Source organism: Dendrobates tinctorius, unplaced genomic scaffold, assembly GCF_039654945.1.
Source record: "Dendrobates tinctorius isolate UK_male_01 unplaced genomic scaffold, ASM3965494v1 ptg000561l, whole genome shotgun sequence".
Lineage (NCBI taxonomy): Eukaryota > Metazoa > Chordata > Amphibia > Anura > Dendrobatidae > Dendrobates > Dendrobates tinctorius.
Window position 1 is genome coordinate 398,509 of NW_027362219.1, and position 24,099 is coordinate 422,607.

Consider the following 24,099-nt stretch of genomic DNA (forward strand, 5'->3'; position numbering starts at 1 on the left):
TGATAGCGTATGACGTACTATTCCGTCCATGGGGATTAAGTCCCAGGGCACATGGACGGAATAGTACGTCAAAGGTCAGAAAGGGGTTAAACACGGATGTGTGACTGAGGCCTAAGGGAGAGTCAGCTGAGATGCCTCGGCACCATTCCAGTGATTTCAACGCTGAGTCTTTTGCATAACATTGTTATTCCACAGTGGAAGTGTGACTGTTGCAGCCCATCAGCGGGTACTGATTGTCTGCAGTGTTCACATGTCATAACAATGTCATACAAGTACCAAAAGACCTAGTGCTGACATGACTGGAATGGTGTCGATGCGGGAAGTATCTGTTTTTATTTTCAACTAGCTGAAGAGCCCGGCGCTGCCCGGGCATAGTAACTAACTGTGCTGTGGTTAGTTATAGCAAATTATAATTATCCTCCATCCCATAGTCCTGTGCCCATATACCCATCATACATATCCATGATCCCATAGTCGAGTACGTCCAAATGGTGGACAACCCCGTTTAATATCCCGTAGATAATCCTATATTTAATATGTCCTATGTATAATATTTAGGTCATTATTTGGTTCTGTTTACGCGGAGCTGTCAAATTGTGATTCATTGCCATAATTAAGTCTGTTAATGACCTGATTTTTCAGAATTATCCAAAGCATAATTTATTTGTGGCCAATACTAAATGCATTGACCAGCTTAACTCTTTATGTACTGTACTTAATTCGAGAGCTACCGGTAGCTGGTAAAGAAATGGGTTAAAATGAAGTGCAAGGTCCCGGTGGTAAGATAATAGTGTGGCACTGTGTTGCCTGGGAAATCTGGTTGTGATGTGGCAGGAATGGATTCTCCCCATGGAGGGAGTAGGGGGAGCCTCATTCAGCTATTATAAATTGCTGCTCTCACTGTAGCAGTAACAGAATGACTAAACAGTAGTGATTGAGTATATTGATCCCCATTCACGTGACAGCTATGGGGGATTTGAAAAGCTTAATCTTCTCAGAAGGCTAGTGATTAGCTGCTGTTGTAGCTTAAGTTGGCAGCCAGACATATATTTGAGATGTAGTATTACATTGCAGATACAAATATTAATGGCTTTACCAATACTAACCAATAACAAGTGCTCCTAATATTACATACTGTCCTGTTGCCCCTTTATAGCCCATTGATATTATATAATTATTGCTAACTATATTGTACTATAAATATTAGAATTGCCCAATGTGAATGCAGAAAAGATGCAATATAACCTGTTATGAATGAGTCACCGTAGGAGGCAAAAACAGAAATGCTAGCTAAGTCCAGAAAACCAGAGAAGTTGGCAGCTATCGGATTGCAGACCCCTGAACCTATCAACAACAACTAGCAGTAGCCGTGGGGGAGTCCTACGATGCCCTAGACCCCTCGATCACAGCCAGAGAACTAAATAGCCTAAAGACAGAAAGGGAAATCTAAACTGCCCCAGAGCAGACCCCAAAGCAATAGGCAGCCCCCAACATATAATGACTGTGAAGCAAGAAGAAAAAACACTAACACAGACTGAGCAAATGATGGGGCCCAAGCTAACTAGATAGGACAGGATAGGAAAGCTGCTGTCTGCAATCCGCGAAAAACCCTACAAAAATAAGAGCCAACAGACTGACAGGGAAAAGGCCCTGAAGACGCTAGGCTTCAAAAAGACTATGTCAGTACTCAGGTATTTTCTGAAGACAGAGCAAACCGACAAAAAAGGAATTCGGCTCACCCCAGCAGGGAATGGCAGAATCCAGAAAAGCAAGGCAAACTAAAACCAAAACACAAATGCAAAAAGGCAAAGCAGAAAACTTGGCTTTTGAGGAGCAGGAATCAGACTGGTCTCCTAGAATTCCACAGAGAAATCACCAGCAAGGCAGAAGGGCGTTGGCTGCCTTATATCCAGTCAGAGATCCCCCGTCGCCCAGTCATCCTCTCCCAGCTCAGGTGCTTGGTAATCAGCCTCACTACCTTCCTTCACCAGAAGAGGGAGTTCATCTGACCTCAATGGTGAAGGGGAAAATGAACTCCTAACAATAACCCTATCATCTAGCAACCTTCACACCAAACAGTCGCACTCCTGTTCCTCTCACCAATTAGAGGTCCCAAGTGTCACCAACAGCATTCACTCATCACCATTATATACAACTCTGGCAAAAATTAAGAGACCACTGCACAGTTTTATAAAAATCAGCTTCTCTACATGTCTGACAGCCATTCCATTCCAGTGTCAGTTGAATTCCAACCAGAGTACACCTCATTCTACTTAATGTGCTTCTGATTAGGGGATCACCTGAACCAAATCTTATTTAACAAAGAAAAGTATAAAAAACCCTGCTGTGGTGTTCACAATCCTCTTGCTATAGGACAAGCTGGATGGCAAAAAAAAGTGCTAGTAATATCCCAAAAGTAATTGGAATGCAAAAAATAACTTTTAACCATGCCAAAGGAGTTGAAAAGTCTTGAGTGAGGAAAAGAAGGGCTCAATTCTGGCTTTACTAGCAGAGAGATACAGTGAGCGTCATTTGCCTTCATCCAAAAAATTTCTAGGACTGCAGTCAATTATAACAAGATCAAGCAGCAGACATCGGGGACAACAAAGCTACAGACCGGCAGAGGGCGAAAACGACTCTCCACTGACCGGGATGACCGTCATCTTATTCGAATGTCACTCAGCAACCGCAGGATGACATAAAGTGACCTACAAAAGGAATGGCAGCTGGGGTGAAGTGCATGGCATGAACAGTTCATAACAGGCTCCTAGAGGCAGGGTGTTAGGCGTCGGGTTCCTGTTGCTGCACAGCGGGAATCCCGAGCCCTGCTCCCGGCGGTCTCCCATTCTTCCCGTGCCACCGAGGAGGTTGCTCAGCAAACTCGTCGGTCCCGACACTCTGCCCAGACCATCTCCGTGGGTTTGCTTGCTGCTCCCACCTCTGGCACAGCTGTGGCAATGCAGGCTGCTCAGCAGCGAGATTCTCCAGGGACTAAGTCCTCATGTCGGGCCACTGAGCATGCCCGTGGAGTGATCTCCTATTGGAGATCGAAGGTCACATGCTCAGGTCCTGCTCCTGTTCAGATTGGCCCATCCGAGAAGCCAGGAAGGTCCCGGACGCTCGCGGCTATGAAAGGTTTGCATGGCCGCTTGGCCATGCGCTAAGATACTCTGTATTTTCAGACCATGAGGAGTGAGTGATGTATGCACGTATGAATGTCTCTGGTGACTGACTCATTATGAAACCCCTACCCTTGGTACGCATGTGTTGTGCAGCCTAGCCTGCTAGCGCCCAGGCTTAGGTGTAGGTAGAGCAGAATCTGAGTCAGGCATTAGTCCCCATCAGTGACTCGACACGCCACAGTGCACGTGCTCCACACTCCGTAGCCAGCGTCTATAGCGGCGTTCGTGGCAGCTACGCCGTGCGCTCAGAGGGCCTAGAGGAACTCTAACCCTGTGTCCTTGGGGTAGAGTTCTGTGGCCGCTTTCTGTGCGCTTTTTGGCCGGGCTCAGTGAGCTAAACAGGCTCCGGTATTTGCGTTCAGCCGCTGTGCGGCTCTGTGAGTCAACAGAGTTCGCTCCTGTTCACACTGGGTGATGTAACCCACGTGTGACTGTTTTCACGCCGCTCTATTCTTCCGCCATTACCTAGCAGCAGTGTGCCACCTCTGCACGGTGGACCCCGGGCAGCGAACGCACCTACTATTATTTATAATTTGGTGCGTTCCGCCAGCCCTAGCACAGGGCTCAAGTAATGTAAAGCTAGAAAAAAGCCTTTCATCAATGAGAAGCAAAGGAGAGCCAGGCTGAAGTTAGCCAAAGACCATAAGGATTGGACTGGAGTAAGGTAACCTTCTCTTTTCAGCTTTGCCCAACACCTGGTCATCTAATGGTTAGACTGAGACCTGGAGAGGCATACAAGCCACAGTGTCTTGCACCCACTGTGAAATTTGGTGGAGGATCGGTGATAATCTGGGGATGCTTCAGCAAGGCTGGAATTGTGCAGGTTAATCTTTGCGAAGGATGTATGAATCAAGCCGCATACAAGTTATCCTGAAAAAAAAAAAAGTTGATTCATTCTGCTCAGGCAATGTCCCCCAACTCTGTCCTTCTGGAAAAAAAAAAAAGTCCTCAGTGCACCATGCCACACACGTAGGTCAATCAATGTGTGGATGAAGGACCACCACATTAAAAAATCCTTTTCATGGCCAGCCCAATCTCCAGACTGGAACCCCATTGAAAACATCTGGAATGTAATCAAGAGGAAGATTTATAGTCCCAAGGAAACAACAAAGAACTAGTTACATTTTTGTACCAGGAGTGGCATAAGGTCACCCAAAAGCAGTGTGAAAGGTTAGTGGAAAGCTTGCCAAGATGCATAAAACGGTGATTCAAAATCATGGTTATTCCACAAAATTTTGATATCTGAACTCTTCCTGAGTTAAAACATTAGTATTGTTGTTTCTAAATGACTATGAACTTGTTTTCCTAGCATTATTTGAGGTCTGCAAGCACTGCACTTTTGTTATTTTGATCATTTCTCATTTTCTGAAAATAAATACAAAATTTAGTGCTTGGAAATTCAAAGACATGTCAGTAGTTTATAGAATAAAAGAGCAATTTACATTTTACTCAAAGTATATCTATAAAGAGAAAAATCAGACAAGCTGAACACTTTGCAGTGGTCTCTTAATTTTTTGCCAGAGCTTTATATGGAGCTAAATTTGTTTTCTTACTGAAGAGGACCAATATGTTGTACTGGACACATGATGTAATAGGTGCTGCAGAAAAGAACACAATTTTTTTTTTTTTTCACCTCTCTATTGTGAAGATAGTCGAAGTGGGCATCACTAGAAAGATTTCAGTGGAGGCATGCAATTCTTAATCTTTCGAATGCGGTCAAGTCATTTTTGACAACCAACCTTGCTAAAGCAAACAGCTGGGGGCTGGTATTCTCAGGCTGGTAAGAGGCCCTGTATATTCCACCCCCCCAGCCTAAAAATAGCAGCCCGCAACTGCCCATAAAAGGCACATCTATTAGATGCGCCAATTCTGGCTCTTTGCCCTGCTCTTCCCACTTGCCCTGTAGCGGTGGCAAGTGGGTTAATAATTGTGGGGTTGATGTCACCTTTGTATTGTCCGGTGACATCAAGACCAAGGCTTAGTAATGGAGAGGCGTCTATAAGACACCCATCCATTACCAATCATCTAGTTGTATTGTTTGTAAATAAAGATACAGCCAGAATAAAGTTCTTTATTTCATATAAGACTAAAACACAGTTTTCCATTTTGATTTATTTATATAGCACCATTAATTCCATGGTGCTGTACATGAGACGGGGTTACATCAAAATACAAATGCCACTTACAGTAAACAAACTAACAATGACAGATGATTGGTACAGAGGGAAGAGGACCCTGCCCCTGTGGGCTTATATGCTACAGGATTATGGCAATGAAGACAGTAGGTAGGGGGTTGAGGTGGCCGCATAGTCATTACAGGTTGTAAGCTTTTTTGAAGAGATGGGTTTTCAGGTCCCGTTTGAAGGATGTGTTGGGGCACAGAATTCCAGAAGATGGGAGATATTCTGGAAAAATCTTGGAGGCGATTGGGAGAGGAGCGAATAAGCGTGGAGGAGAGAAGGAGGTCTTGGAGGACTGGAGATTACGTGAAGGAAGATATTGAGAGATTAGTTCGGAAATTTACGGAGGAGAAAGGTTATGGATGGCTTTGTAATTCAGTGTTAGTAGGTTAAAAAGAAATTGGGAGCCAGTGAAGGGATTTGCAAAGAGGGCACGCAGGAGTGTAGTGTGAGGGGTGCCAAGGACATAGTCGTGGCCCGCAATGATAGCTGCTTAGGTGCACCCTAGCCACCCGCCACACACACACACACACACACACACACACACAAACACACACCCTCTGACTCACTTGACTGGTCCTCGGGTTTCTCCCTGAGCCGGCGGGGGTTCCTTGCGTCAATTACTTGACAAAGACTAGTAGAGTCGAGGTCCAATTTTAAAGTGTTAACTTTACTCAACACTTGACACAGCTCGTCCAATTCACATACGGATACAGCACACAGTTCCTTACACAGTTTGACATTCTCTGTCGCTGCGCTGTTCCTTGCCTCCATAGGAACACTGCTGGGTCGCACCGTCCTTCCCAGCACCGCAGCTATCCGTCTGACCAGCTTTAGGAGTTCCCAGGCCGTTTCACCCCAGACACTCAGGCGTCTGCCTATGTAGCTGTCCTGCATTCTTTCTCTTTTCTGGTGTCTTTTTAGCCCTGGAAGAGCTGGGCTCCTTGATTAACGTTATGGGGTCCACCCTCCCTGTATGGGCTCTCAGGCCCTACTGACTAAAATGCTGGGAACTTGTTGGCTTACCCACGGTTGGCCCATCTTATGTTAACTATTTACTGCATATTAATGTGTCCCCATCTAGTGGACTTGCATACTTCACTTTCCCTAGCTAATTATACATATATATAATATGCTACCCAATACTATACATGCAACAGACATTATAATACAGACATGAGAAAGGGGAGTGGAGCATCACGTTATCTTGGTACACCCCTTACAGTAGCGAGGAGAGAGATTAATTAGTCGGGCAGCAGAGTTATGGACAGACTGGAGGAGTGCGAGTGTTAAAAGGTAGGCCACAGAGAAGGATGTTGCAGTAGTGGAGGCGGGAAATGATTAGGGCATGCACAAGCATTTTAGTAGATTGAGGGTTGAGGAAAGGATGGATTCTGGAAATATTTTTGAGCTGGAGGTGGCGAGAGCTTGGATGTGCGGTTTGAAGGACAGGGCATAATCAAGGGTTACTCTGGGGCAGTGGCTTACCGGGACAGGGGAAAGTGTGAATTCATTTATCATAGATCAGGTAGGGAAGGTATGCGAGATGGAGGAAAGATAATTAGTTCAGATTTGTTTATATTGAGCTTGAGGAAGCTAGAGGAGGAGGATATGGCTGATAGACACTCTGGGATTCTGGAGAGCAGAGAGGTAGGTCTGATTGTCATCAGCATAAAGATGGTACTGGAAGCCATAGGACTTTGAGTTGTCCCAGGCCAAGGATATAGACTGAGAAGAGAAAGGGTCCAATGATAGAGCCTTGAGGGACACCAACAGAGAGAGGGCAAGATGAGGTAGTGTGGGAGTAGAAAATGCTAAATGTGCGGTTGGTAAGGTATGAGGAGATCCAGGATAGGGCAAGGTCTTTGACACCAAAGGAAAAGAGGCTCTGTTGTAGGAGGCAGTGGTCAACTCTGTCGACGGCAGAGGACAGGTCTAGAAGGAGGAGTATAGAGAATTGTCTCTATAAGTAAGTCATCAGTAAGTTTGGTCAGGGCAGTCTCAGGGGAATGGTGGGGACAGAAGCCAGATTGTAGGTTGTCGAAGAGCAAATTAGATGCAAAGTGAGAGGAAAGGTCAGTGTGGACGTGCTGCTCAAGGAGTTTGGAAGCAAATGGGTGCAAAGATATGGGGCGATAGCTGAACATGGCGGTCGGGTCAAGGGATGGCTTTTTGAGGATAGGTTTGATTGTGGCATGTTTGAAAGCAGAGGGGAAGGTACCAGAAGTTAGTGATAGGTTGAAGAGATGGGTTAGGGATGGGATTAGTGTAGTGCTGAGGTTGGGGAGAAGGTGGGATGGGGTCAAGTGCACAAGTGGTGAAGTGTGATTTGGAGAGGAGATGAGCAAACTCTCCTTCAGTGATTATTGGAGAGGGAAGTTATGGAGTTAGGGCTTTGGTGTGGCATACAAAGTGATTGATTGTGGTAATAGGACAACAAAGACTTGCCTTGTTTGGTCCATCATATTTTTGAAGTGCGTGGCAAAGTCCTTGGCAGAGATTAGGTAAGTCGGAGGGGGGCAGTGGTGAGTGGAGGAGGGAGTTAAGTGTTGAACAACTGTTTGGGATTGTGGGGTAAGGAAGATACAAGGGATGTAAAGTAGGCCTGTTTAGCAGAGGTGAGAGCTGATTTGAATAAGAGTGTTGCATGTTTGAATGAGCTGAAGTCATCTTGCGAGTGCGTTTTTTTTCTTCCAACGGCGCTCTGCAATTTTGAATACTTGCCGAAGCTTTTTAGTGATGTTATTGTGCCAGGGTTGTCTATTGATTTGTCGCACTCTGTTATGCATGATAGGGGCGACTGACTCGATGACTGATGCAAGAGTGGCATTGTAGAAGATAGTGGTAGTGTCTGTGTCGTGGAGTGAAGATATGGAGGACAGTGGTAGAATAGTCAGTGTGAGTGTCCAGATGTGTGAGGTTTCTGCGGGGGTGCGCATGTCGCTGGGCATGGGTGACAGGTGAGGACAGGGATGAGAAAGTGAGTAGATGGTGGTCAGAGGGAGAGGGCAGCTTGTGAAGTTAGGGAGCAGAGACGGGTGAAGACCAGGTCTAATGTGTGTCCGTCTGTGTGGGTGGCTAAGAAGGACCACTGGGTAAGTCCAAAAGATGAAGTGAGCGACAGAAGATGGAGGCTGCCGACTGGTGGGTGTCGATGGGGATATTGAAGTCACCCATGATGATGGTGGGAATGTCAGCAGTGAGAAGGTGAAGGATCCAGGTGAAGAAATGGTCAATAAAGGCAGTGGTCGAGGACCAGAGGTCGGTATTATGGCCACTTGGAGGTTGGAGGGGGAGTACATGCGGACAGAGTGGAGTTCAAAAGAGGGAAGGATAAGGGAGGGTAGAGGTGGGATTGGGTTAAAGGTACAGTTGGAAGAAAGGAGAAGGCACACTTCTCCACCATGTCTGTTGCCAGGTCGAGGAGTGTCGGTGATTTGGAGGCCGCCGTAACATAGCGCAGCAGGGGAGTGTCAGCCATGTTTCGGTGAGGCCCAGGAAGGAAAGATTACGTGAGGTAAAGAGGTTGTGAATCATGTGGCATTTATTGCAGATGGAGTGGGCATTCCAGAGTGATCCAGAGAGAGGGAACAGGGTAGTGGGCGTCAAGGGCACGGATTTGAAGTGGGCAAGATTTCTGGTCTTTATATTGGGTTGGGAGCCATAGAGGGGGGGTAATAATGGGAGGTATGAGATGTGGGGGTCCAGGATTGGGAGATATGTCACCAGCAGTGAGGAGAAGCAGAGAGATGGAGAGCAAGTGGGAGGAGAGTGGGTGGCTTGTTTAGTGTGTTTTTCTTATTTTTAAATCTTTTTTATTAATTACAATAGCATACAGCAATGAGAGAACAGACATTTCCAGACAAATTCAGAAAAATACAGTTCTCCTGAGAGTACAAAATATATATATATATATATATATATATATATATATATATATATAATATATATGTGTTTTGTTTTGTTTTTTAAACTATAAATTCCCCGGATACCCCACCTTACCCCCCACCCCACTATCTTCTGCATTCTGTTTAACCAGAATATGTTTATGGTATAGGAGTGTGGCCACCAATTCTTTTAAGAAGGTACCATTCAGTGTTCTCGAATTGGGATCTAAGTTGGTCTCTGGTGACCTGTGGTAGAGTCGGGATATATATGGACCATGTGGTTAGGAAACTATCTACTAATCTCTCTTTACATGTTAAGGCATCCAGCCAAGCCATGCGGAAAAGAAACATTATCTTAGATTGTATGAGTGTCTTAGGTGGCGGTACTGGGCTCAACCAATGTTGCAGTATGCTTTTCCTAGTCGCGGAAGCCCATAATATTAGTGTGGCTCTTATATGTTTTGGGCACTTAGTTGAAGCCTGATCAAGTATGTTAGAGTGCCCATTGGGGAGTGAGCTTGAATGTTATTCCGCATTTATATTGGACCTCTGTATGAATATCCTCCCAGAGCTTGAAAAATATTCAGAATTGAGAGTCCTCAGTGGTTGATACCTTTTAATGGCTAACTGAAAAGATGGTAACACATTGCAAGTCTCGAAAGCTTGCAATGTGTTACCTTCTTTTCAGTTAGCCATTAAAAGGTAACACATTGCAAGCTTTCGAGACTACTCAGGTCTCTTAATCAGGCATAGACTAATACAAAATCTGAAGGGTCACATATTTATGCACAATACAGCACAGAAAAAAAGCAATAGATGAGGCAAGTGACATGAAGCAGAATTATGATTATGGGAGAGGGAGAAACATAAATATTGCTCCAGTTCATAGATAAGGAGTCCGGATGTTTTATTGTCCTCTGATTGGGGTCTCCTAATGTGTTGTGATGCCGTCCTAAGACCTTGTGGGGGCATCACAACACATTAGGAGACCCCAATCAGAGGACAATAAAACATCCAAACTCCTTATCTATGAACTGGAGCAATATTTATGTTTCTCCCTCTCCCATAATCATAATTTTGCTTCACGTCACTTGTCTCATCTATTGCATGTTTTCTGTGCTGTATTGTGCATAAATATGTGACCCTTCAGATTTTGTATTAGTCTATGCCTGATGAAGAGACCTGAGTAGTCTCGAAAGCTTGCAATGTGTTACCATCTTTTCAGTTAGCCATTAAAAGGTATCAACCACTGAGGACTCTCAATTCTGAATATTTTTCTATCTACTGGCTAACATGGTACAAAGATATACATCTTTCCTCCCAGAGCTTGCGACTCTTTGTGCATCCCCACATATGGTGTATGATGTCTGTATTTTTCATGCCACATTTGGTACAGGCAAATATACCTGAGGGCGACATTTTGTACTTAGTATATGGGGTAATATAGGCTCTATAGAGAAGTAGTAGGGCCATGTCCGTATAACAACTAGATGAGATGACTCGTCTGAGTGTCAATGGCTACCAAAATGTCACTAACCGTAATATCACATAAGTCCCTTGCCCATCTCACTGGGCCTGTATTGCCACTTTCCCATGACCAGCTGCTACGTATCAGAGCATAGATACTACTAGTTGACGCTATTTGTGATCTAGTGTTTCTTAGTAAGTTATTCATTTTATTTGTCCCCTCCCTCTGCTGACCATCCCTCAGACACCTTTGGGCCAGACTTCTGGCTTGAAGGAAGAGGAAAGGCCTATTAGCGAATATGGGGAAGCGATATGCTGCAACACTGAACGTGAGAATAGAAAACTTATCTAGTAAGTCAAGTGCCATTTTGCACCCCTGTTTGGCCAAAGCTACATAAAATGGGGATGGTTTACCATGCATGAAACTGGTGTTACGTGTTACAGAACCACTCAACACCCAGAATATGTTGTGCAGTTACATGCATGTATAATAGGTTCCATGTGAGATGCATCTCCCTAATGCATCAGTTCACAGGCTGCGCCCCTGGGCAGAGGGGACACGATATTCTTCTTTTGTCCGCCCTTCCCCCACCTTTGTAATTCCCACAGTAATCATCGGCAGGCTCCGGCCACCTGCGGCTTTTGTAATGCATGTCTGGCCTGCCGCTTTTCTATTGGCCGGCCCTCTGTATCTGTGTGATATATTCTGTGTCCTGTGAATAAAGTGTTGTCAGACTGGAAATACATGGAGAAGCAGTGATCTTTTATATGCGCCCATGTAACCAAGGAATTCCAGCCAGCATCATTCGTTCAGACTCCAGCCAACGCAGAGCGGACCTCCGAAAACACGGGGTGGTACTGAAAGAGGTACCCCAGCTTGGTAGACCCCGTTACACTGGTGGCAGTGGCGGGATATGATACCCCCTTCTACAGGAGAAAAGGAATGCATGGAAAACAACTACCAGAAGTTAAAGAGGACTACATTCAAAGATCTGGTGGAAGCCCGAGGGTTGATCGCCAACAACAAAACAAAAGCGGATTTAATAGCAGCCATCATGGAACACGACAGTACAGCGCCCCCCCCAATGTGAACGTGGAGGAGACCGAATTCTAGAGGGAGGTAAAGAACGGATTGGCGTTCTATGGCCCAAACCCTGCAGTAGAGATCATACGAGAGGTGATGGCTGATGTGCGTACTGATCTGAAGGAAAAGATGGCCGAGCGGACCAGGATAGAGCTAGCCAAGATGGAGATGGCAGAGCGGACCAAAGTGGAGCTGGCCAAGATGGAGATGGCAGAGAGGAGAGTCAGCGAGCAGGGGGAGCTCTGGCCTTCGACCAGGTACCTTCAGCAGTAAGCCACAAAAAGATCCAGTATAATGCCTTCCGACAGTTGGGGGAGGCAGAGGAAGACATTGATGGCTTTCTGCAGGACTTTGAGCGGCAGTGTGCCCTTCATCAAGTGAAGTCGGAGGAACGGGTTCAGATTCTGGCCAGCAAGCTGACAGGCCGGGCAGCGGACGCCTATCGCACGGTACCTGATGAGGACTGTATGGACTATGAGCGGATCAAAGAAGTGATCTTGGCCCGGTATGCGCTGACACCAGAGGCATACCGCCAAAAGTTCCGCGGACTTATAAAACGCGTAACCGATACCCACGCTGAATGGGCCTGTAAATTACAGCGGTCACTGCTACAGTGGGTACAAGGGAGCCAAGCAACCACTGAGGACGTCCTCCAGCTCTTCTTGTTAGAACGATTCTTTAATGGACTAACCCCCGAGACACAGGAATGGCTTTGGGACAGGTGGCCAACGACTCTTGAGGAAGCCGCTCGTCTGGCCGATAAACATCATGATGCCAGGAGGCTGCAGTTGTCTGGATCAAAGATGGTCACTAGGGGCCCGCCCATGGACCTGGAGGGCCCCAAACCACTGAAGATTGTAGGGGGACCAGCTAGAAACTTGGCCTACCACAGTTCCCCTGGGGCACGATGACACACCTGCCGTCAGCTGGGCCACCCGCAAAGACAATGTCCCAACCGGACTCAGCATACCCAGTGGCCAATGGCGGGAACAGCTACCTTCAGCCGGGCTGCTGTACCCTGCTACCAAGGCGAAGCTAACCCGGCATTGGGGGCTACGACTAACCAAGGGGTGGAAGAAATGGAGGAAGAGCTGCATGAAGTAGACCCCGTGCAGGCAGCCCGGGCAGATAATCGACAACAGCATCGACAGGTCGTGTGGGTTAATGGGAAACGTATGCAGGGACTAAGAGATTCCGGAGCAACTGTGACCCTTGTGAAGCCTCATCTCGTCCGGGACCAAGAGAAGACGGACCGGACAGTGGCAGTCTGTGTAGCAGGGGGAGCCATACATTGACTGCCCACTGCCAGGATTCACCTGAACTGGGGAGTCGGGGACGGCCTTGTTGAGGTCGGCTTGATGGAGGATTTGCCTGCAGACGTCTTCCTGGGAAATGACTTGGGGGCCCATGTTGTCTGCGTTCTCGGTGGCCCCTCTGGCTGAGACATATCCTGTGACCACCCGGAGACAAGCTCGAGCTGCGGAGGCGGAATCACACTCAGAGGAGGCCCAGGTAAGACATCCCAGCCCTACACGTATTCCCATAGCCAGACACATTTCTTGGGCCACCCCAGATGAATTTAAGAGGGAGTTACTTGAGGATCCTTCATTAGAGGGATATCGTGGGAAGGCACAGGAGGGGAGAGGGGTACTGGAAGGGGAACAGTTTGTATGGAAGCAGGGACTCCTCTACCGGATCACAGAGCAGCACCACACAGGGACGAGCCCCACTATAAAATGACAGCTGGTAGTTCCCAAGAAGTATAGGCAGGAGCTACTGCGAATCTCTCATGACATACCCTTGGCCGGGCACTTCGGCGTCAGTCGCACCAGGCATCGTCTGACACACAACTTCTTTTGGCCGGGGGTAACCTATGATGTTCGTCAGTACTGCCAGACCTGTGACAGTTGCCAGCGCATTGGCAAGAGGGGGGATCGATGCAAGGCCAAATTACACCCCCTCCCCATTGTGGAGGAACCATTTAGCCGAGTAGCGGTCGATCTGATAGGGCCTTTAGCCAAACCCAGTCCGTCAGGGAAAAGGCATATATTGACAGTGGTAGATTATGCCACACGGTATCCAGAGGCGGTTGCGTTACCTAACATACTGGCAGAGACGGTGGCGGCCGCCCTGCTCCAGGTGTTCTCATGGGTTGGATTTCCCCGGGAGATTATCTCGGACCAGGGTACCCAGTTTACAGCAGAGGTGACCGACCAACTGTGGAAGCTGTGTGGCGTAAAGTCCATTAGAAGCGCCCCGTACCACCCGCAAACCAATGGGTTGTGTGAACGCTTTAACGGGACATTAAAACAGCTCATTGGGACTTTTACCAGGACATACAGGGACTGGGAGAAATTCTTGCCACACCTCCTGTTTGCCTATCGGGAGGTGCCCCAAGAAGCCACGGGGTTCTCCCCATTCGAGCTGGTATACGGGAGACGGGTAAGGGGACCCCTAGACTTAGTACTGGAACACTGGGAAGGGGAGGGCCTCATAGAAGGGGTACCTATTGTACCCTATGTGCTGGAATTCCGGGACCGCCTACAGGAGCTGACTCAGGCTGTACGTGAGAACATGCAGGCGACCCAGCGGCTCCAGCGCATATGGTACGATCGGAGGGCCAGAGAGCGCACTTTGGAAATAGGACAGAAGGTCCTGGTGTTAGAGCGCACTAAGCAGAATGAGTTTCAAGCTGCATGGCAGGGGCCCTACCAGATAGTGGGGAAAATAGCCGACACAACCTATAATGTCGCCGATTGTGACGACCCCAGCGTTATCCGCATGTTCCATGTGAATATGCTGAAGCCCTACCGGGAGCGCCCTGAAGAGGTAGTGGCCATCTGTGCACCTGAAGCAGAGGATTTAGCCGGACTTCCCTTGCCGGATGTCTTAGTGGAAAGGACTCAGTTTAAAACATGGGACCAGGTACACTTGGGTGAAGACCTAGGCCCCCTGGGAGAGAGAGCAGGCGGAGGAGTTGTTGAGGCAGCGACAGAGGATGTTTTCAGGGAGACCAGGGTACACTCGCCTGGCACAACACAAGGTTGAGACCCAGGATCAGACCACCCCCCCTGCGACAAAACCCCTTCCGCGTCCCTGAGTCTGTACGAGAGGGGATGCGACAAGAGATGCTGCATTTAGGGGTCATTGAAGAGTCAGTCCCTGGGCATCCCCCGTAGTGTTAGTGCCCAAGAAGGATGGGACTACACTGTTTTGTGTAGACTGTCGTAGGCTCAATGAGAAAACAGTGACGGATGCATACCCCATGCCGCGTGTGGATGAGTTGTTAGACCGGCTGGCGGGGGCAAAGTATTTGACCACCATCGATCTATGCAAAGGCTACTGGCAGATTCCCCTTAGTCCTGACGCTATTCCCAAGTCGGCATTTGTCACCCCGTTTGGCTTATTCCAGTTTCGAGTTATGCCATTCGGGATGAAGAATGCCCCGGCGACCTTCCAAAGGCTGGCTGACCGGCTTCTGGATGGTCTCCAGGACTATGCTTGTGCCTACCTGGTCGACATCGCCATCTACAGTGCGACATGGGAAGAGCATCTAAATCACCTAGAGACCGTATTGGACAGGATCCACCAGGCTGGAATCACCTTGAACCCAAACAAGTGTCACGTGGGCAAAGCAGAGGTTCAGTATTTAGGGCATTGGGTGGGAAGTGGGAAACGGCGACCAGAACCAGCCAAGATTGAGGCCATAGCCAAGTGACCCATCCCACGCCCTTAAACTCCAGGTCATGGCGTTTCTAGGGACAGTGGGGTATTACAGGAAATTCGTTCCCAATTACAGCAGCGTAGCCAAGCCCCTCACTGATTTGACCCGTAAGAACCAACCCCGCCAGGTAACCTGGACCTCAGAGTGTGAGGAAGCCTTCCGCCAACTAAAGGACGCCCTCACCAATACCCCTGTATTGGCCGCACCCGATCCAACTAAACGTTTCCTTGTTCACACAGACGCTTCTATGTTTGGATTGGGGGCAGTACTGAGCCAAGTCGGGCTGGACGGCCAAGAACGCCCGGTAGCTTACCTGAGTCGGAAACTACTGCCCCGTGAAGTAAGCTATGCGGTCATCGAGAAGGAGTGCCTGGCGGTAGTATGGGCACTCGTGAAGTTGCCACGATATTTGTATGGACGACAGTTTTCCCTCCTAACGGACCATAATCCCCTAGTCTGGCTTAATCGGGTCTCTGGAGACGACGCCAGATTGCTGCGGTGGAGTTTAGCCCTACAACCTCTGGACTTCACCATCCACCACAGACCCGGCAAACAAAACGGTAACGCCAATGGACTAAGTCAACAAACGGAACTTGTACCAACCCCATAAACTTCGGTCATCCCCCAAACCGATCCGTTGAGGATCAGACTGTGTATGCCGATCGCATCGCTGGAAAGGGGAGCCGTGTTACAGAACCACTCAGCACCCAGAATATGTTGTGCAGTTATATGCATGTATAATAGGTTCCATGTGAGATGCATATCCCTAATGCATCAGTTCACAGGCTGCGCCCCTGGGCAGAGGGGACACTATATTCTCCTTTTGTCCGCCCTTCCCCCGCCTTTGTAATTCCCACAGTAAACATCGGCAGGCTCCGGCCACCTGCGGCTTTTGTAATGTATGTCTGGCCTGCCGCTTTTCTATTGGCCGGCCCTCTGTATCTGTGTGATATATTCTGTGTCCTGTGAGTAGAGTGTTGTCAGACTGGAAATACATGGAGAAGCAGTGATCTTTTATATGCGCCCATGTAACCAAGGAATTCCAGCCAGCGTCGTTCATTCAGACTCCAGCCAACGCAGAGCGGACCTCCGAAAACACGGGGTGGTACTGAAAGAGGTACCCCAGCTTGGTAGACCCCGTTACAACGGGATTACCCAAAAATAGCATGAAGGGTGAAAAACCAGAGTGCATGTGGCAAATTTTCCTGCACTTTCGCCACACCCGTATGGTTTGCCATAGGGTAGGGTGTTGATCCACATCACCGGGAAGATTGTCGTTGCTTAAGTGTAGTAAAGCAGGGAGCGCAGTGTGGAGGTAATATTGCTGATCTAGGTCTACATTGGCAAAATGGGAAGTTCCCTGCAACCAATCAATAGCATATCGCAAATTGGCAGCCAGATTATATCGCCCAGTGTCTGGAAGGTTAACCCCTCCTGCCTCCCTTGGGGCTTGTAATTTGGCAGGCCGGTTCTAGTCCTCTTCCCTGTTCCCCAAATAAAAGAGCGGAATGCTTTGTTTAGAAGATGTACGTCCATTTTAGATAACAGTAGGGAAAGAGTCTGCAATAAATACATAAGTTTTGGAAATATGACCATTTTGATCAGATGGCAACGTCCGGAGAAGGACAGGGAATAATGTTTCCAAGAGCTTAAAAGGCGAAGTATCGAGGCAATCAGTGGCTTTATATTTATCTTATATAAGTCGGTTAGATCTGCCGGAAGGTGAATGCCCAGATATCTTATAGAGGAATTGCACCACCTGAAGGGGAATGATGGGATCGCTCTTTCCTGTTTGAATAAGGCTAATGCTTCAGATTTAGCAAAATTTATTTTGAAACCAGAACAATGGCCAAAGTTATTTAGGGTATCCATAATTACGGGGAGAGCCTTGGTTGGGTTAGATATGAATAATATGTCATCGGCGAACGCCGCTATTTTGAGTGTAGTACTCCCAACGGTTATTCCTTTATACTCTGACATATTTTGTAAAGTCCTGATTAGTGGGTGTAGGGCTATATTGAATAGTAGGGGTGATGAGGGGCAGCCTTGACGAGTGCCCCTCTGAATTTTAAAAGCCGATGATAATGCCCCATTTATGGCCAGCCAGGACACCGGTTCATGGTATATCATAGTAATGGCTTTACAAAACCACGATCCAAAACCTCTGAGTGCTAGGACATCATGAAGATAGTCCCAAGCGACCCTGTCAAATGCTTTGTCAGCGTCCAAACTGACCACAATAGCCCCCAAATCTCCACTCGCCCTCCCATGGGAAATAGCTCCCAGAGCTGTGCGGATGTTATACGTTATTGATTTCCCATGAACAAAACCAATCTGTTGGGTGATATTAATTGAGAGATTAGTTTTTGGACTCTGATTTCAAAATTTTTACAAAATTATCGGCAAACAGAGTTCAGCAGCGAGATCAGTCTGTATACATCCACTCGCATTCGATCCTTGCCCGGTTTGGGGAGTACAATTATATCTGCGTCAGTAAATCCATCAGGCAAACGTCCCATCTGGACGATTTTGTTGTAGACCGCACACAAATGAGGGGCCAGTGCTCCTCCCAAAATTCTGTAGTACTCATTGCTATATCTGGCTGGATCGGGGATTTAGATATTTTTAGAGTGCTGATGGTTTGACAACTTCTGCTACAGACATCGGGGCATTAAGGGCCTCTCTGTGCTCCTCAGTCAATTTAGGTAGCACTTCTGGTTTCAGGAAATCGGGGTTAACAGTCCCTATTTTTGGCGCTGCGCAATAGAGGGACTTTAAAAAAAAAAACAAAAAAAACCTCGAAATTCTTCCAAATTTCCTCGTTACTAGTTCGGACAATGCCATGATTATTTTTTATTTTGCGAATTCTCGTGATTTTACGATATGGTCTAGTTAGTGATGCAAGCATTTTGCCCGGTTTATTGCCCCACTTGAAGTATTTTTGTTTTTGGTAGTCTAGATTGCAGACGGCTCTCTCATGGGCCAACATGTCTGCTACTCTCTTCGTTTCTAGGTACTGATTCTTCATGAGTGTCGTATTGTTAGCTTTAAATCTTTTGTATGTCATGGTCACTGGCGTAGCGTGGGGGGGGTGGGGGGGGCGGTCCGCCCCAGGCGGCATGTGTGTGGGGGCGGCGCGGCAGCAGCAATTCCACCCTGCAGTGCAGTGCAGCGGCGGGCAGGGAGCGATGCGATCACGGCGGCTCCGCTGCCTGCAAGAGTGAATAGCAGGAGCCGAGCGGCAAGGGTCCGTCCTGCTTCCTGCCCGGAGGCCGCGCTTCCTGTTTCACACAGAGGAGCGCCGCTGAATGACGTCATCATTCAGCGGCCGCTGCTGTGTGAGGGAGGAAGCGCGGGCGATGCTGCGGACAGGTGAGAGGAGAGAGGTGGTGTCTTGTGTGTATGTATGTATGTCTGTGTGTGTGTGTGTGTGTGTATGATGGAGCAGGCAATGATGGGAGTGATGGTCTAGAAGGCAATGATGGGGTGATGGAGCAGGCAATGATGGGGTGATGGAGCAGGCAGTGATGGAGCAGGCAATGATAGGGTGATGGAGCAGGCAATGATAGGGTGATGGAGCAGGCAATGATGGGGGTGATGGAGCAGGCAATGATGGGGTGATGGAGCAGGCAATGATGGGGTGATGGAGCAGGCAATGAGGGGAGTGATGGAGCAGACAATGATGGGGTGATGGAGCAGGCAATGATGGGGGTGATGGAGCAGACAATGATGGGGGTGATGGAGCAGGCAGTGATGGAGCAGGCAATGAGGGGAGTGATGGGGGTGATGGAGCAGGCAGTGATGGGGGTGATGGAGCAGGCAGTGATGGGGGTGATGGAGCAGGCAGTGATGGGGGTGATGGAGCAGGCAATGATGGGGGTGATGGAGCAGGCAATGATGGGGTGATGGAGCAGGCAGTGATGGAGCAGGCAGTGATGGAGCAGGCAGTGATGGAGCAGGCAGTGATGGAGCAGGCAGTGATAGGGTGATGGAGCAGGCAATGATAGGGTGATGGAGCAGGCAATGATAGGGTGATGGAGCAGGCAATGATAGGGTGATGGAGCAGGCAATGATAGGGTGATGGAGCAGGCAATGATAGGGTGATGGAGCAGGCAATGATAGGGTGATGGAGCAGGCAGTGATGGGGTGATGGAGCAGGCAATGATGGGGTGATGGAGCAGGCAATGATGGGGGTGATGGAGCAGGCAATGAGGGGAGTGATGGAGCAGGCAATGAGGGGAGTGATGGAGCAGACAATGATGGGGTGATGGAGCAGGCAATTATGGGGTGATGGAGCAGACAATGATGGGGGTGATGGAGCAGGCAGTGATGGGGTGATGGAGCAGGCAATGAGGGGAGTGATGGGGGTGATGGAGCAGGCAGTGATGGGGTGATGGAGCAGGCAATGATAGGGTGATGGAGCAGGCAATGATGGGGGTGATGGAGCAGGCAATGAGGGGAGTGATGGGGGTGATGGAGCAGGCAGTGATGGGGTGATGGAGAAGGCAGTGATAGGGTGATGGAGCAGGCAATGAGTTGAGTGATGGGGGTGATGGAGAAGGCAGTGATGGGGGTGATGGAGCAGGCAGTGATGGGGGTGATGGAGCAGGCAGTGATGGGGGTGATGGAGCAGGCAGTGATGGGGGTGATGGAGCAGGCAGTGATGGGGGTGATGGAGCAGGGAGTGATGGGGGTGATGGAGCAGGCAATGATGGGGGTGATGGAGCAGGCAATGATGGGGGTGATGGAGCAGGCAGTGATGGGGTGATGGAGCAGGCAGTGATGGGGTGATGGAGCAGACAATGATGGGGTGATGGAGCAGACAATGATGGGAGTGATGGAGCAGACAATGATGGGAGTGATGGAGCAGACAATGATGGGAGTGATGGGGGTGATGGAGAAGGCAGTGATGGGGGTGATGGAGCAGGCAATGATGGGGGTGATGGAGCAGGCAATGATGGGAGTGATGGGGTGATGGAGCAGGCAATGATGGGAGTGATGGAGAAGACAATGATGGGGTGATGGTCGAGAGGGCAATGATGGGGTGGTGGGTGAGAATGCAATGATGGTGGTGGAAAGGGCAATAAATGGGGGTGGTGGAGGAGGAGGAGGAAATGATGGAGGTGGTGGAATGGGCAATGATGGGAGTGGTGGGGGAGAAAGCAAAGATAGTGGTGGATAAGAAAATGATGGAGGTGGGGGAGAGGACAATAATGGGATGCGAGGGGAGGAGGACAATGAGGGGTGTGGGGGATTGGGATGGGAGGAAGGGGGACTTATAATGGCCTTAGGAACAGGGGGAGGTGGAGGAAGACATTATCGTTTATTATGTCTAACACAGTCCCTTAGTATATAGTGTACTCACTAATTCTGTATAACACCATCCTTAGTTACATAGTTTCCTCTTTTATTATGTATAACACCGCCCCTTATTACCTACCATCCTCTCTAGTTATATATGGTGCCGTCCCTTATTATATAGCTTCCTCTGCTGTTATGTATAGTGCTGTCTCTTACATAGTGTATTTTTGTTATTCACAGCGCCCTCTTTTATTACATGGTCCCCTCTCTTGTTAGATATAAAATGACTGCTGATCGAGGAGCCGGTGACCAGACGACCAGTCCATCAGCTCCTCCATTAGAAAGGAAGCTTTCCCATGCTCCATCAGCCATCATTGCATTATACAGCTAACAAGACAGGACGGTATGTAATAAAAAACAGGGCTCTATATAATCCAATATGTAAGGGACGGAACTGTACATAAGAGAAGGCACTGTGTATGGGACAGCATTATACATAATAAAGGAGACTATGTAATATATACCTGTATGTGTGTGGCTATATAATATCAATAATAAATATATATATATATATATATATATATATATATATATATATATATATATATATATATATATATATATACACACACGTAGCTTTGACGCCATAAAAGGAGGGGGGCCCAGACACATTTCTTGCACAGGGACCCCAAGCTGTCAGTGTCCGCCAAAATAATTTGTACTTTGTTTTTTTTTCTGTCACATTATTAAAAATTATTATTAAAAAAAGCCATTAGGTCTTCATCCAGCATCATCAAGCTAATACATACATATATATAGAGAACTGCAAGAAGTTGAAAGTCTAGAAATTTAGAAATAATAGCAGAGTTAGTAGCAGACTAAAAATTAGATCTTTGAGTGTAGTGTGGGCTCTTCGGATGCTTCCGAATTATCAACGACCAAAGGGGCGGCAAATTTTTCGACCGCCCCGGGCGCCACAAACAGTTGCTACGCCACTGGCCAGGGTCAATGCTATTTGTGATTCTAAAGTTAGACGCGATAGTGTTTTTTTTTTTTTTTTTGTTTGTTTTTTTAAATTACTCACAAAGGATATTACTTGCCCGCGCATAACTGCTTTAGAGGTGTCCCAAAACAGGTGTGACGTTTCAGTGTGTTCTGAATTATCTGATTTTAAATGTGCTCCATGCAAAATTTAGGTATTTCTTAAAGTCCTCAGACTGGTATAAGTATGAGGGGAATCTCCATCTCCTATTACATTGAATAGACTGCTTTAGTTTGAGATGAAAGGTGACTGGTGCGTGGTCTGAAATGTAGATATCTAATATTTTTGACTGTTGAACCTGAGGCAAGAGTGCAGAACTCGGCACCAAGTAGTCAATTCTAGTGTGTGAGTCCTGTGCGTGCGAGTAATGAGAAAAGTCCTTTTCCAATGGATGTTGTATTCTCCACACATCCACCAAATCTAGATGGTCAGAGAGAGACTGTAAGGCTGGAGTCACACTAACCTGCGCAAAATACGGTCAGTATTTTACATACGTAATACGGATGACAGACCCCTAAATAGTGCTCCGTATGTCATCCGTAATCAAGGTGTGGTCGCGTATTTTGCGCATGTCAGCATCCGTATGCAATCCGTATGGCGAGATTTTCTCACAGGCTTGCAAAATGGACATATAATGGAGCCCTATGACAGGGTTTCTAAAAGACACCTGGTGCGTATTTCTCGCAAGCCACATGTGTGGTCCGTGTGTAATCCGCATTTTTTGCGCACCCATAGACTTGCATTGGCGTATTACGGCCGTAGTACGCTGACAATCGCAGCATGCTGCGAGTGGCACGGAGCGTAGGACACTGAGGAGAAATATACGGCTGGTGCGAGTGACCCCATAGAAAATCATTTGTCCGTGTCTAATGCGTGCTTTCTGCGCCTCTCACTCTCCCGTGTTCCTCGCCAGTGTGACTCTGGCCTTACAGTTTCCCCGAAGTCCGTACATGTGTCGCTAGGTTGTTAGATTTGTCTAGTTCTACATTGTATACCTCATTAAAATCCCCGCCCAATATTAGAGAATTCGTGTCCCAGCCTGCAATATGTTCCAGCACGGAGGCCTGGAAATGAGGGTCGGGCGTGTTCGGTGCATAAATGTTAACTACATTATAAATCATCCCCTCAGTACTGAGTTTGGCACAGATAAACCTACCCTCAGGGTCTTCTATCGTGTCTATTACCTCATACTTAACATTATTATTAATCAATATGGCCACCCCTCGTTGCTTTTTGAAGTATGAGGCCTCCGCACAAAGAGAATTTTTTTGCTTCTAAGCATTGGGTGTTTACCTTTTTATCCAGTGGGTCTCCTGGAGAAGAACCACATGGAAGTTTTTCTGAGGTAGGTAGTTCAGTATCTTTTTCCGTTTTACCGGGGAAATTAATCCGTTAATATTCCAGGAGCACCAGTGACAAGACACCAGGTCCAAACTTTCAAAATTTGATTTTGCTGCCATTTAACCTATTCCCTTACGTGGTACCCTGAAGTAAACATTAGGCAAAAATGAATGGGACCCCCACCCATCCCAGCGAGTAGGCCTTAGAGTCCCAATAGAGTGAGATTCTTCAAAATGAATGCAGAGATGTTCCCCAACCAACCCACTCCCCCACAAACCCACTGTTGTCAACGGGAAGAGAGAGCCTAACTCCGCCTCTCCCTCCCATGGCAATAAACTTTGTACGGCGTGCACGCCGCAAAACCACATAAACAAAATGAACAGTTGCAACATATGCATGTAAATGTAGAACATATTTCAACATCACCTCAATCGATATACTAAAGTGTCACCAACAAAGTTATATGCAATTGCCATCATGGCGGCTTGGTGGCCTCCTGAACGCACTTCAGAGCCTCCACTGGGTCGTCAAAGGTGTAATTCTTCCCCGACAATGTAAAGCGAAGTAATGCAGGATGCTGCAAGCCAAATCTCACATTGTTATCTATCAACATTCGGCATGTCGGCTGAAATGCTATGCGTTTGGCTGCCACCGCCGCTGAGTAATCCTGGAACATCAAGATTTTGTGGTTTTCATAAAGAAGTTGAGGTCTTTTCCTATATGCAGACAATAGATGGATTTTATCCTGGTAGTCCAGCACCTTAAACAAAACAGGTCTCGAGCCGTCTTTCTCTCCACCCCTTGGCGGGCCCACTCCGTGCGCTCTCTCAATCGCGATTTGACCTGACTCCAGAGGCATTTCCAGAGTCTGCAGGAGCCACTGGGATGTTA

At 47.7% G+C, this 24,099-nt stretch overlaps 1 protein-coding gene across 4 annotated transcripts in view; it reads left to right on the plus strand.

Annotated features, from left to right (window-relative positions):
* Window positions 1–24,099, plus strand: part of SLC39A5 (solute carrier family 39 member 5) — a 171,966-nt gene that overhangs the window by 30,176 nt on the left and 117,691 nt on the right. Inside the window, exon 1 of one of the 4 annotated variants that reach the window (XM_073565156.1) lies at window positions 21,117–21,228. The exons of the other annotated variants lie outside the window; for them this stretch is intronic. The gene's annotated coding sequence lies outside the window, so the exon portion shown is untranslated. Of the gene's footprint in view, window positions 1–21,116; window positions 21,229–24,099 lie in introns of those variants that run through there. 4 annotated transcript variants of the gene reach the window in all.